This window comes from Mytilus edulis, chromosome 12 (assembly GCF_963676685.1).
Source record: "Mytilus edulis chromosome 12, xbMytEdul2.2, whole genome shotgun sequence".
NCBI classification, from domain to species: domain Eukaryota; kingdom Metazoa; phylum Mollusca; class Bivalvia; order Mytilida; family Mytilidae; genus Mytilus; species Mytilus edulis.
This window is the reverse complement of record NC_092355.1, coordinates 22311387-22324524: the sequence shown is the minus strand read 5'-3', so window position 1 is coordinate 22324524 and position 13138 is coordinate 22311387. Positions and strand designations below refer to the sequence as shown.

At 34.8% G+C, this 13138-nt stretch overlaps 1 pseudogene; it reads left to right on the top strand.

Moving 5' to 3' along the window:
• Window positions 1-11272: 11272 nt before the first annotated feature.
• On the top strand, window positions 11273-12781 carry LOC139499360 (tRNA 2'-phosphotransferase 1 pseudogene; annotated as a pseudogene).
• The last annotated feature ends 357 nt before the right edge of the window (window positions 12782-13138 follow it).

Here is a 13138-nt window from a genome sequence, read left to right as displayed (position 1 = left end):
TGGTGTCATTCTGAAATTAACCTTCATTTTAAAATGAAATGTAACATTCATGATGACATGAGCTTGCACAATACAGTGCACAGGTATACAAGTGAAAAATTTGATAGAAAACTGTGTTTTCATGATCCCGATGTAATTATAAGTATTGAAAGTTTCTTTTAGTATTTTAAAGGGTTATAAAAGCATTGACCATGGTATCTTCATACAAAATGTACCTAGGTCAAAGCTTTTACAACTAAAAAAATTTACAAGAAGAAACATTCAATTCTTAAATATTGTAACAACAAGATATTCCATGCAATGTCGATTTCATATCACAAAAGTCTTCGTCACAATTTTGGACAGTTTTTATTTTTTCTTTACATTTTCCTACCTTAAGCTTAAGTTTGTTTAAAGCTGCAGTATAAAAATGATAAGAGGTCAACTTCAGAAAAATATTGTGTATTTTTGTATTCAGCACTAAATTGTTGAAAAGCTCTAAACCATGTACAAAAAAGTTTTAATTTTTGGAATTTGACATTATTTTGAATTAATATGTATGTGAGCAGTGGCGGATCCAGCCATTTTAAAAAGGGGGGGGGGGGGTCCCAACACAGAGTAAAGGGGGGGGGGGCAACTATATGCTCCCATTCAAATGCATTGATCGGCCCAAAAAAAAGGGGATGTTCCAACCCCCGGAACCCCCCTGGATCCGCCACTGGTGAGATAAAATAAAAGTTATCCTGCTAGTCTTGAATATAGATGAATAGACAGTAGTCATGAACATCATTAATGAATCAAATAGTTGTTGTTAGCCCTTCCGAAATTGAATGGAATGACATTTACAAGAACCTGAACACAGTGGCGAATCCAGAAATTTTCATAAGTGGGGGCCTGCTGACTGACATAAGAGGGGGCCTGCTCTAGTTACGCTTTAGTGATTCCCTATATAAGCAACCAATTTTTTTCCCAAAAAGAGGGGCCCAGGCCCAGGCCCCCTGTGCTCCCCCCCTAAATCCGCCTCTGGTTCAAATAAACCCTAATAGGCCAGTAATTGTCTTCTGTGTTCCTGAAATATAGATATGATTGATCTAGCCATGCTAAATCTATGTGATCACTTTGGATATAAAGATTGTTCAAAATTCTGAGCTGAAGATAAATTATGAATCTAATGATGTGTTTTATGACTTTCATAAACTCTGTAGTAGATGTAAGAAGATATAAGTGTTATGAGTGCCAATGAGACAACTCTCCATCTAAGTCACAATTTATAAAGGTAAACCATTATAGGTCAAGGTAAAGCCTTCAACCCATACTCTTGGCTCAGACTGAATAGCAAGCTAGTGTAAAACCATTTCAAATCCTAATCTGTAATTAGAAACATTTAAGAACCAAATCAGCAAATGACAACAGCTGAACATCAGGTTCTGTCATAGGACAGAATCAAACAAATGCAGTTAGTTTAAACATTTTAATAGGCGCTAACCTTCACCCTAACCAAGAACCAATAGTATATATATATCACAACATAGAAAGACTCGCTATGAAATATCATTTGAAATAGCTTAACTCAATCAAGACATATTAACAAAAACAATTGAACATAAACTGAAGGAATCAATTAGATCTATGACACTATAAGTTATCTACGTACATATCCGTAGATATGGATATTTTAACACCCTGAAGTACCCCAGTACACCGTGAAGCGTAGCCAAATGGTGTACAGGGTACTTAAGGGTGTTAAAATATCCATATCTACGGATATGAACGTAGATAACGAATTTATCCCCGGTCTAAGTCCGAATCGGGCGAGTTTTATGGAAATTCGTGTACAAAGTGTAACGTAAAAACAACGTTTTTTTCATTATTTAAAAAAGTTTTATTGAAATTTGGAAATTTTACATATTTTTTATGAAGTATAGGATACTACGTATACCCTTTGGTAGAACCCTACAGGTAGTCAAATATAAGACGTTTTTAATACGGAGACAGAGAAACTGGATTGAGTCAAATTTGACGCTCAATGTTGTGAGAGTTATAAGTTATAGATGGTGTGACGTCAACGTGGGTCATTTGCATAGCTAGGTCAGTAGTCCCATTCCTTGAAAATGTGACAGTCAAGTGATGCATTTAATGAAATGAGTGTAAATGATCGGCATAATAGGACACAATCGTTAATGAATTAAATGTAATTACAAACATCATGATGGATATTCTACAGAATTCAATCTTTCACAAGGAGCAATCATGGAACTAAGACTCAACTAAGGAAAACTTGCCGCGTGAAGTTTCCCGGGATAATGGTTAGCAACGTCTTGGGATATGGGTTAGCAACACCCAGGGGCTATGGGTTTTGTAACGACATGCGTTAACCAATCAAAATCCTAGATATATACTGAGCCGGGGATAAAATATTATATACAAAATTAATTAAAGATCCATTGTGAGCACATTCACATACCCCATGCCCCCACATACAAAATCTCATTTTTTTCTAGAAGTTATGCCGCTTTGAACTTAGAATGGTGGCCTAAATATCACAGTGTGGGAACGGAACTGTACGGTTTTCTAATAATTTGGTCATTCGGGAGACTGTCAAGCGGTGCTCCGACATTTGCAAAATAACAAGTTGCTTGATGGAAACTTTGATGATCTCTTATGTTGCTATATAACGTTTCTGCTTCAAGTTTTGATAGCTAAATCATTCTTTATGTAAATATGAACCATTAAAATAATAAGAAAGATATATGCATCCAAACGTTTTCCTTAGAATGGTGGAGCTCCGTGTAAAACGATCAAAATTGTCACACAACAGCGATCAAAAATGTCAAATAAACATCGAAAAATCAATGTTTTCTACCTGAATTTTCACATGTACCTTTTCTGATATATAGGCTTACCTGTCTGAAAGTTTCAAAGCCATTGTCTTACGGTAGAAATCTAAATATATTCATTTTCTCCATGTCGGATATTTTTATTGACTGTACAATCGCTTGCAAGTTTACTGTAATATCACTCGGAGCCTTCCTGTACAATCGCTTGGAGCTTTCCTGTAAAATTGCTTGGCCAAATTTATTAAATACATTGTATATGCATTGCATTGGTTGTTTCTTGCTGTCCTATTAAATTCATCTATGGTATTTGAAGTGAATATAAGCATACAACCGGTCATATTGACTATTAAGATTCTATCAAGGAACCCTTTTAAGGTGACTATATCAGAGACAAAAACAAAATGTGTACAATAGATATAAAAATGAAGGTGTGGTGTGATTGCCAAAGAGACAACTCTCCACAAGAGACCAAAATGACACGGAAATTACCAACTATAGGTTACCGTACGGTCGTCAACAATGATCAAAGCACATACCGCATAGCCAGCTATATAATGCCCCGAAAACGAGAAAACTAACGGCTTATTTTACAAAAAAATGAACGAAAAACAAATATGTAACCGACATAAACACAAAACCACTGGATAAATATACAAAACAAAAAGAAAAGGACAGTACAAAATATGTTAAGAATCTAATCTAAAATAAAACTGAAAATAATCCTGTTACAAAATAAATATTTATATATACCGAAAAGGTGACTAGATTCTCTTGAAGGGTAATTACCATATTTTGAATTTTACTTAATATATTATTTACCAGCAATTTAAAAACTACAATGTAACACATTTTCTTTCCTTTGATATCAGTTGTTAACTTTGACACATTCGAATTCCTTGTTATAGTTACCAAATTAAAAGTGTTGGCTTTGTGTAGATACACCATAGGATGAACTAAATTTCACTTAAAAGCAAAGCTTTCTCGTGAAATTTAGCTCCTCCTATGGTGTATCTACACATACCCAACACTTTAATTTGGTAACTATAACAAGGAATTCGAATGTGGAATGGTGGTAGCTAACCACTGATCCAAGAAAAGACACGTATATGTCAATAAACATGATATTAAAATAAGAAGATGTGGTATAATTTCAAATGAGATGTCTGTTTATTACAAGCTATAGCTACTGGTAGAAAAAGCTCCAGTAAAATTAAATGTTATCAAGGATGGGAGAGGACTTGTTATCTGAAAGACAGAGAAAACACAAAATCCTTCAACATGATTTTTTTTTATATCAATGTCACGATTCAGCAACTTTTCCATATTCCCCACTATAGCATCCGACAAACGAACGAAACTGTTGGTTTTTTTTTTTTAAGTAAGAACAACATTTTTATCAAACCACATTTATATCTTCAATATAAAAATAAGAAGATGTGATATGATTGTCAAAGTTAAAAAAATAAATGGATTTAAGCAATTATTATAGTCGGCTATAAAAGGTCCCGACATGAAAAATAAGAATCAATACCTTTCGAATTTAACTGACGGCCTAATTCATAATAAAACAATTTACGAAAAATATATATGACAGACATGAACCAACGACAACCACTGAACTACGAGCTCTTGACTTGAAACAGGTACATAAAGAATTTGGCAGGGTTAAAAATGTCTGTGTGCGCTCATTTCTCCCCAAAACTAGCACAGCACAAGACCAAACTATAAGCACAAGACCAAACTATACAAAACCAGACGAATGATCGGATCATCATACTATTATTGACGATATCAGACCAAGTGCGGATCCCGCCTTTCTGCAAAAGAGGGATCCAAACCACGGAACACACTGAAACGTCCACAAAATAAAAAAAATAATCGGAAAAAATGGGGTTTCAACCACCAAAACTCCCTCTCCCCGCATACCGGATCCGCTTATGCAGGCTGCATCCATTCAAATAAAAGCTTCAAACATCATTAACACTTTTAAGTGTGTAATTTAGGTTTTAAAAAATGAAAAAAAAACAATACCAAATAAGTAACTGTTAAAAATCGTAACAGAAAAAGGAGAGAAAAATCATGCCAGACATATATTGTATTGGATTGCAGTAGTTTTGATAAATATTTATATGACAAAAGTATCATGGAAAACATAAACTGATCACGAATGTGTCAGAAGAGATAGTAGTAAGCATTATCTACTTAAGAGTTATAATTAGTCATATATATGCCACTAGAAACTATTACAGCAAAATGCAATGAGTGTGTAGGAAAAAGTAATACCTTTGACTAGCTTGCTTGCTAGCTGAACCGTGAAGTCATAACAAGGTAAAGTAGGTTACCCTCCTTTCGGAGTAGTCTAGTTGGCCAAACGATGAAAAGAAAAGCTCCAAGCGATTGTACAGGAAGGCTCCGAGTGATATTACAGTAAACTTGCAAGCGATTGTACAGTCAATAAAAATATCCGACATGGAGAAAATTAATATATTTAGATTTCTACTGAGACAATGGCTTTGAAACTTTCAGATAGGTAAGACTATATATCAGAAAAGGTACATGTGAAAATTCAGGTAGAAAACATTGATTTTTCGATGTTTATTTGACATTTTTGATCGCTGTTGTGTGACAATTTTGATCATTTTACACGGAGCTCCACCATTCTAAGGAAAACGTTTGAATGCATATATCTTTCTTATTATTTTATTGGTTCATATTTACATAAAGAATGTTTTAGCTATCAAAACTTGAAGCAGAAACGTTATATAGCAACATAAGAGATCATCAAAGTTTCCATCAAGCAACTTGTTATTTTGCAAATGTCGGCGCACCGCTTGACAGTCTCCCGAATGACCAAATTATTAGAAAACCGTACAGTTCCGTTCCCACACTGTGAATATACTACTGCAAAATTTGTAATCACAACTCCTTTGAAACAACACAACATAATTTCAACTAGTAATCAACTATCACCAACATATGAGGCACTTTTTGAATATTTAATCAGCATTTCACGTAGTGGTGCAAAACTTGATACACTTATAGTGCTATTTTTCTACTATCACAAATGATAATAAAATTAACGGTACCAATTTTCTTGCACCAGATGCGCATTTCGACAATACATGTCCCTTCAGTGATGCTCGTGGCCAAGATATTTGAAATCCCAAGCTTATATAAAAGAGGAAGAGCTATAATCCAAAAGGTCCAAGAAGTATAGCCAAATCCGTGAAAGGAACCAGAGCTTTGCATGAGGGAGATAGATTCCTTAATTTATAATAATTTCTATCATTTTGTAACAGTAAATTTTAATAACACAAAAAATCCGTATATTCATGCCAGTACCGAAGTACTGGCTACTGGGGTGGTGATACCCTCGGGGACTAATAGTCCACCAGCAGAGGCAAAGGATACAAGAATAGTATTTACAAATTATAAAGAAAGTGCTCTAGAAAGCTATTCAACATACATGATGTCTAGTTTCAATCAGATCAATATTTACTCTTCTAAAATTTATTGATCATCTAGTTTAGATTTAATTAGATAAATATTTATATTGAAAATCTTGTGTCTCATAACATTTTTATGAATCAGTAAATATTTACACAATTGGTATCGGAATCTTTCCAGTCCAACTTAAGCTGAACAATTTTAAAAAGATTTTTTGTCAGAGATTGGGTTTGCTTTTTAGCAAATCATAAATACAAATGGCACAATAACACTAGTACGGTAGATAATATGGAAAATTTCGAATACTTCAAACATATCTTAACATATTAAAACCCAGAGTACATAGTTATTAATATTTAATTTCAATTAAGCAGTTATTTGATATCCTTCATATGTGAGTGCGTCTGCCTCAAGGGAAGGTGGTTGTATGTGCTTTTTAATGTCAGATCGAGCTTTAACTTTGCAAATTGTTATACACAGTCACTGCTAAATATCTGATTTTAATTATCGTTCACCATGTTTATAAAAATAAGAAGATGCGGTATAATCGTTTTTGAGACAATTCTCCATCAGAGAGCAATTTACATACTAATTAGTCTCGATGCACCAGAGTTATCGTTCTTACAGCCAACAATAATATGCATATGGAGCGTCTGGATGATCGAGACTACATACTAACAAGTTGCTTTCTTTAAAAAAAGAAATGCAATCGTAAACCCAAAATGCATGTTTGGTATTAAATATTAGATATTTTTTAAGAAAAGAGTTGGTTTCTAGGCTTAATTACAAATTCATGATTTTTGTGCTTATAAAAAAAGAAATGCAATACGTGAAATCACCCCTAGGTTTTTGGTGAAAAGAGGGAGTAGTGTTGTGAATTTGACTTTGTCTTCATGTCCGTAATGTCGCAAAACAGCGTTAACGTTGTTTCCCGTATTTTTGACGTTGTGTGATAGTGACGTGAGAGAGAGAGAGATGTGTTGCGAGAGAGACAAGATGGCTGAATGGTTGTACTGTCGGAGTGTATGCCGTGTATTTTGTATTTTATGTAACGTCTGTATATACATATAGTGTGAATAAATCGTGACTGTTATTTTCTACAAAGATGGTGTTAAGTTATAAATTTATGAACGCTCGGAATTCTACGTTTACAACATTGGTGGCAGCGGTGGGATTAATTTAAAATTCGTGTTATTTAAAGATTGCAAAACTTTTCAAAGCAGTTTTTAGCTTTTGGTTTTGTTTTCTTTGTTCGGAAACTTGTCGTGATATTTTACCGAATTTGAAACTTTTTAAAGCTGTTTTAGCTTTTGGTTTTAAGTTCCGCCGTGATCCTAAATTTCTAGACTTTGTAGGGCATATTTTGCTTTGGTCTATGAAATTTGTCCTTTTGTCCCGCGTTTCCCGCGTATCAAAACTTTTCAAAGCATTCATTGGCTTTTGGTTTTGTCCCTTTCCCCTTTACTTCGCGTTATTTTGATTTCAAAACTTTTCAAAGCGTATTTTGCTTTTGGTTTTGAAATATCGTATTCGTGTTATTTAAATTTCAAAACTTTTCAAAGCAGTGTTTGCTTTTGGTTTTGAAATATCGTGTTCCGCTGATTTGTAAGGGTTTCAAAACTTTTCAAAGCGTATTTTGCTTTTGGTTTTGAAATATCGTGTTCCGCTGATTTATAAGGGTTTCAAAACTTTTCAAAGCGTATTTAGCTTTTGGTTTTGAAATTTAACTGTAGGGCTAGCATTACTTCTAGACTTTTTATAGCTGATTTAGCTATTGGTTTTGAAGGTGTGTTTTTTTTTTGTATATGATCGTTTTCGGTATTTCAATAAATATTTCAAATCCGTTCAAGGTTGTATTAGCTTTTAGGTTTCAAATTTTTCAGTCGCGAATTATAGTTAGTAAACCGTGATTTAAGTATCGTATTTAGATATATAATTTCGACGTTCGTGCAATAGTTTACATTTGAATAAGAATATGATGCTCAGAAGTCGTCAGTTACCTACGGTTCAAAGAACTAGACATTTATATGAACCAAGAAGTTGTTTAGGTTCAGTATCAGATTCACACATATTGAATAAAAATCGAGAAAACGTACCACAAAGTTCAGCAACAAATGAAGTTGAAACAATGACCCGTGTTTCCGGAGGTAATACACCAATTTCCACTGATGAAAGTACCATACCAAGACATAATGATAGTTATAATCAAGAAGAAATAACCACAATGAGACAAGGGGATACAATTCCTAGATGGGAAATGAACAGAGAGGCTCATCAAAGTACCTTACATACTGACAATAGGCGACCAAACAATCAAAGTACAGAGAATACTGTTCCATCTGAAAATAGAGAAACGTATCAAAGAACTTGGAGTACTGGTCACTCAGATAACAGAGATGCATATCAAAGTGCATGGAATACTGATCACTCGGATATGAGGGAAAATCCAAGTACTTGGAGTACTGATCACTCTGAACGACGGGAATTGAACAGAACATATGGTCAAAGCAATAAAGAACATCAAAGCACTCACAGTACTGTTGAAAGGGAGAGATGTGAAATGAATAGACATGAACAGCAGAGAATGGACTATTCTGAAGTTGGCAGATATCAGTATGTTGAAACTTATCCTGATCATAGACAGTCGTCATCTCAAAATTCTGATAGTACGCATCATGAAAGATTTATGGGGTACCCAGAGACTTCCACAAGACATTCAGAATTACTTAGAAATATGCCTGATTATACACATACCAAAAGTAATTATGCTGAACCTCAGACATATGTTCCGTCAGAAACTATACAACCAGTTAGAGGAACAGAATATCCAAGAGCAACTGCTGATAATATGTACTCGAGATATGAGAGACCTCGTTGTCCAGAAAATGCATATTCCAAGGTATCAAATATGAGTCGTATGTCATCAAATGAACCACAACATAGACTTCCTTTTTATAATGGCAAAACTGAATGGGAATCATTTTGGTGTCAATTCCAGATCATTTCAAGAAGCTACGTTTGGGACAATCAGAAGCAAGCAACACAGCTGCTATTATGTTTGCAAAATGAAGCTTTAAACTTTGCCTCAAGGCTCCCACATGCAGTACAGACAGATATTTTTAGTTTGTTTGTTGAGTTGAAGAAGAGGTTCGGTGACAATATTTTACCATCAACACACAGAGCAGCACTTCAAGATCTTAATAAGCAGAACAAAGAAAGCCTACAGGAATTTGCTTATAGAGTTGTAAACCTGATAAGTAAAGCTTACCCAGAAATTAAAGGGACTCAGCTATTCGAAGAATTGACTGTTGAACATTTCCTTTATGGTCTTAATGATGAAAATATGACGTATGATGTTATAAGCAAGCAGCCAAAATCTATTGATGAAGCTTTGAATATGGTCATGTGGCATGAGAGCTGTAGATCTAGGAGTGGTAAAAACCGTAAAACTTCAATACGAGAAGTACAGTTAGATAGCCAGTGTGAAGAAAACGATATCAGAAGGTTACACCAAAAACAATACGTAACTGAAGAAAGACTTAACCAGTTTGGCAGAGAACTCAAAGATTCTATTATTGAGGGAATGGCTAATTTAAATAAAAAAATGCCTAGTTTTCCAAGTACTAACAGTAATAATTACCAGCAGTCCAATTACGCAAAGAAAACGGAGGGTAATAACAATAGGTGTTATAATTGCAATGGTATTGGTCATTATAGCCGTAATTGTCCATCAAAACAAGATAAATGGGATTCAAAGAGAAATGGCCATTATAGAAACAACCAACAAAGAGATGCATATGCACCAGTCAAAACACCTTTCGATCCTTTAAACTAGAAAGGGCTGTGCCTGTAGGCCAAGCCATAGCCCCAAAGAGTAATGAAGAAATTATGGAGAAAAGACAACAATCTATTCCAAAGAAGGAAATTGAATGTTTAAAAGGAAAATTTGTAACCTCAGAGAAAAACTCTTCTGAGAAACATCTAACTACTGAAAGTTTAGGCCCTTCAAGCAGTGATGTTAAAATTATCAGTAAGAAATCAGACCAATGTAGCAAGAATGAACATATTGAAAAACCAGTTTTGTCCAGAGTTGATGCTGTGAATCAGTATAGAGATGATATTATTAAGAAAACTAGTGCTTTAACTTCCGGAATTTTACCAGAGAAACACTTTGAAGACAACGAATCTTCTGATGATAGTGTTGATGGAGGAATTAGTTTATGTATTAACAGAGTTGAATCAGCAGTTATTCAAACGTCTGTTAGAATAAATGATTATGAGTTAAAAGCAGTAATTGACACAGGTGCTGAGGTCACTGTGCTCAGTGAAAAGGTTTATAGGAACCTTGCAAAAGAACATCATCTTGAGTTGAAGACAGCAACGCGTGGATTGTTAGTAGCTGAAGAGGGGAAAAAGATGTCAGCAACTGGTATTACAGAGATAGAAATGAGTTTAGGGTCACTGCGTTTTACTTGGCCAGTATACGTAGCACCCTTGAATGACGATTTGCTTCTTGGTTGTGATATTATTGATGAAATGGACATCACGTTAAATACAAAACGTGGATTTCAAATAAAAGACATTTGGTATCCATGTGAAGTGAAGAGAAGAGAAAGCATCAGACTGTTGAAGTACAACAGTGGACAAAGGGCGGATGCGAACCAGGAAGGTGGATCTTTGAAAAAAGAGTGGAACAGTTATCAAAGAAGTGATAAAGGAAGAGCCAGAGGTGGTAAAGGACATTACAACAGAGGCAGTAATAGACAAGGTAATCAGTGGAATAACCAAGGCAATTATAGTGGACAGTACAACAGAGGTAGTGACAGACAAGTTAATCAGGCGAATAACCGAGACAACTATAGACAAGAAAACAGACAACATAACCAAGAAGAGAGACCACAAAGAACTGAATTTGATCAAACTTTAAACAACCAGAAACCAAATGTAAAACACCTGGACGATATGACAGAGGCACATAGTTATATCAATTCAAATGACAAGGCAAGACCTAAAGACAATAACCATGATGATCATATGAGAGATTCTAGCTCAGACAGGCAGGATAGATTGAGACCAAAAGACAAAAAGGATCATACCTGGGATCCAAGTCCAGATAAAAGCCTTCCTAAACACTGCATACAGTATACTATTGGTTCTTTTACTGATGCTGCATCAAAAGACCAGTCAAATGAAGTACAAAGTACAACCGTCGAAGGTCCCCAAGGAATTGATATGGACCAACAAGTTCTTGATAATCAAACTATGGAATGGGATGCACAACAAGACCAAGGTCAATTTTTGTACTATACAAACCAACGTGAACAAGATTACAGACCTCAACACTACAACAGAGGAAAAGGTCAACAACGACAAGGATTTGATGAAAAATTGGACAACTCTCTGGGTCAAGTGAGAGATCCGAAGCATCATAGGTACAACAAAAGACAGTATGACTATCACAATCAAGACAGAGGTCAACAGCATCAGAGTAGTGATGATAGAAGAGATATTTATGACAGAGGTCAACGATATCAAGGTTTTTCTAACAACAATGATAGTTACCAGCTGCAAGATCAAGGATACAATAGAAGAGACAGGAGACAGCAAAGATCATGGGGAGAAAAGTCAGACATCCATCTATCAAAGGCACTATCATTTATTTTAAGACATGATGCAGAAAGACAGGGATATAAAATGATGCCAGGAGGTTTTCTTTATGTTGATGAAATTTTAAAAAGGCAAAGCAATCTACGGGATTATAACCATGAAGATGTAAAACGAATTGTGGAAACAAACGGCAAGAAGAGATTTTATATGGAGCCAGATAAGGAAACTGGAAAAATGAAAATCAGAGCAAACCAAGGACATAGTATTGACGTAGAGGATCTTGAATTAAAACCATTATTAAATGCCAAGGAAGTTTCTATGATTATCCATGGAACCTCCTATAATTCTTGGGAGAAGATAAAACACACAGGTTTAAGTAGAATGGGAAGAAACCATATCCACTTCGCGGCAGGAGAACTAGGAGAAAATGGAGTCATCAGTGGCATGAGACAATCCTGTGAAGTAATGATATTTATAAATCTAGAGACAGCTTTAGCAGATGGGTTCAAGTTTTTCCGTTCAGCAAATAATGTAATACTTTGTGCTGGAAATGAAGATGGAGTTATTCCACCTACATACTTTGTAAATGTCCTTGCCATGAAGAGACAGCCAGAAGAGGAAATAATCCAACCATCGCCACAGAAGAAGAGAAGACTGGGAAAAGAAAATAGGAAGATACAAAGTGTGGTGTTCTTTCCGTACAAGTCACCTGTTGATAAACTGTATAAATAAATTTGACAATGTTTGAACAATATATATTTATATGTTGATGATTTATTGCTTTATGATTTAAATGTGTTGATATTGCTATGTTTTAATTGTTATGAATATGCATTTACAGAAGAGGTGATTTTTGAAATTTAGAAATTATGCATATTGTTTATTTTTCATGTCGTTATTGTTGATGGTTTTTTTTTTTTTACTGTAAATAAGGTACATATAGGTAATGTTTTAATTTCGAGGGCGAAATGATTTTTTTGAAAAGGGGGGGCAGTGTTGTGAAAGTACAAGTTACACGACGTAACGTCATATTTATTCCCGTACTTTCACTTTCCCATTGTTGACGTCAACTTCCGCCGAGCAATTGTTTATATGGTTTTGAAGAGCGAAGTTGATATACACCTCGAACGAAGAATAAGAAGATTGATATTTGACTTGATATATATTTTATAAAAGGTAAACAGCATACATTTTACACATTTTACACACTGTATTATTTTACTGATCTCCGCATCAGGTTCTAAATATATACTTTGCCCTATTTATAG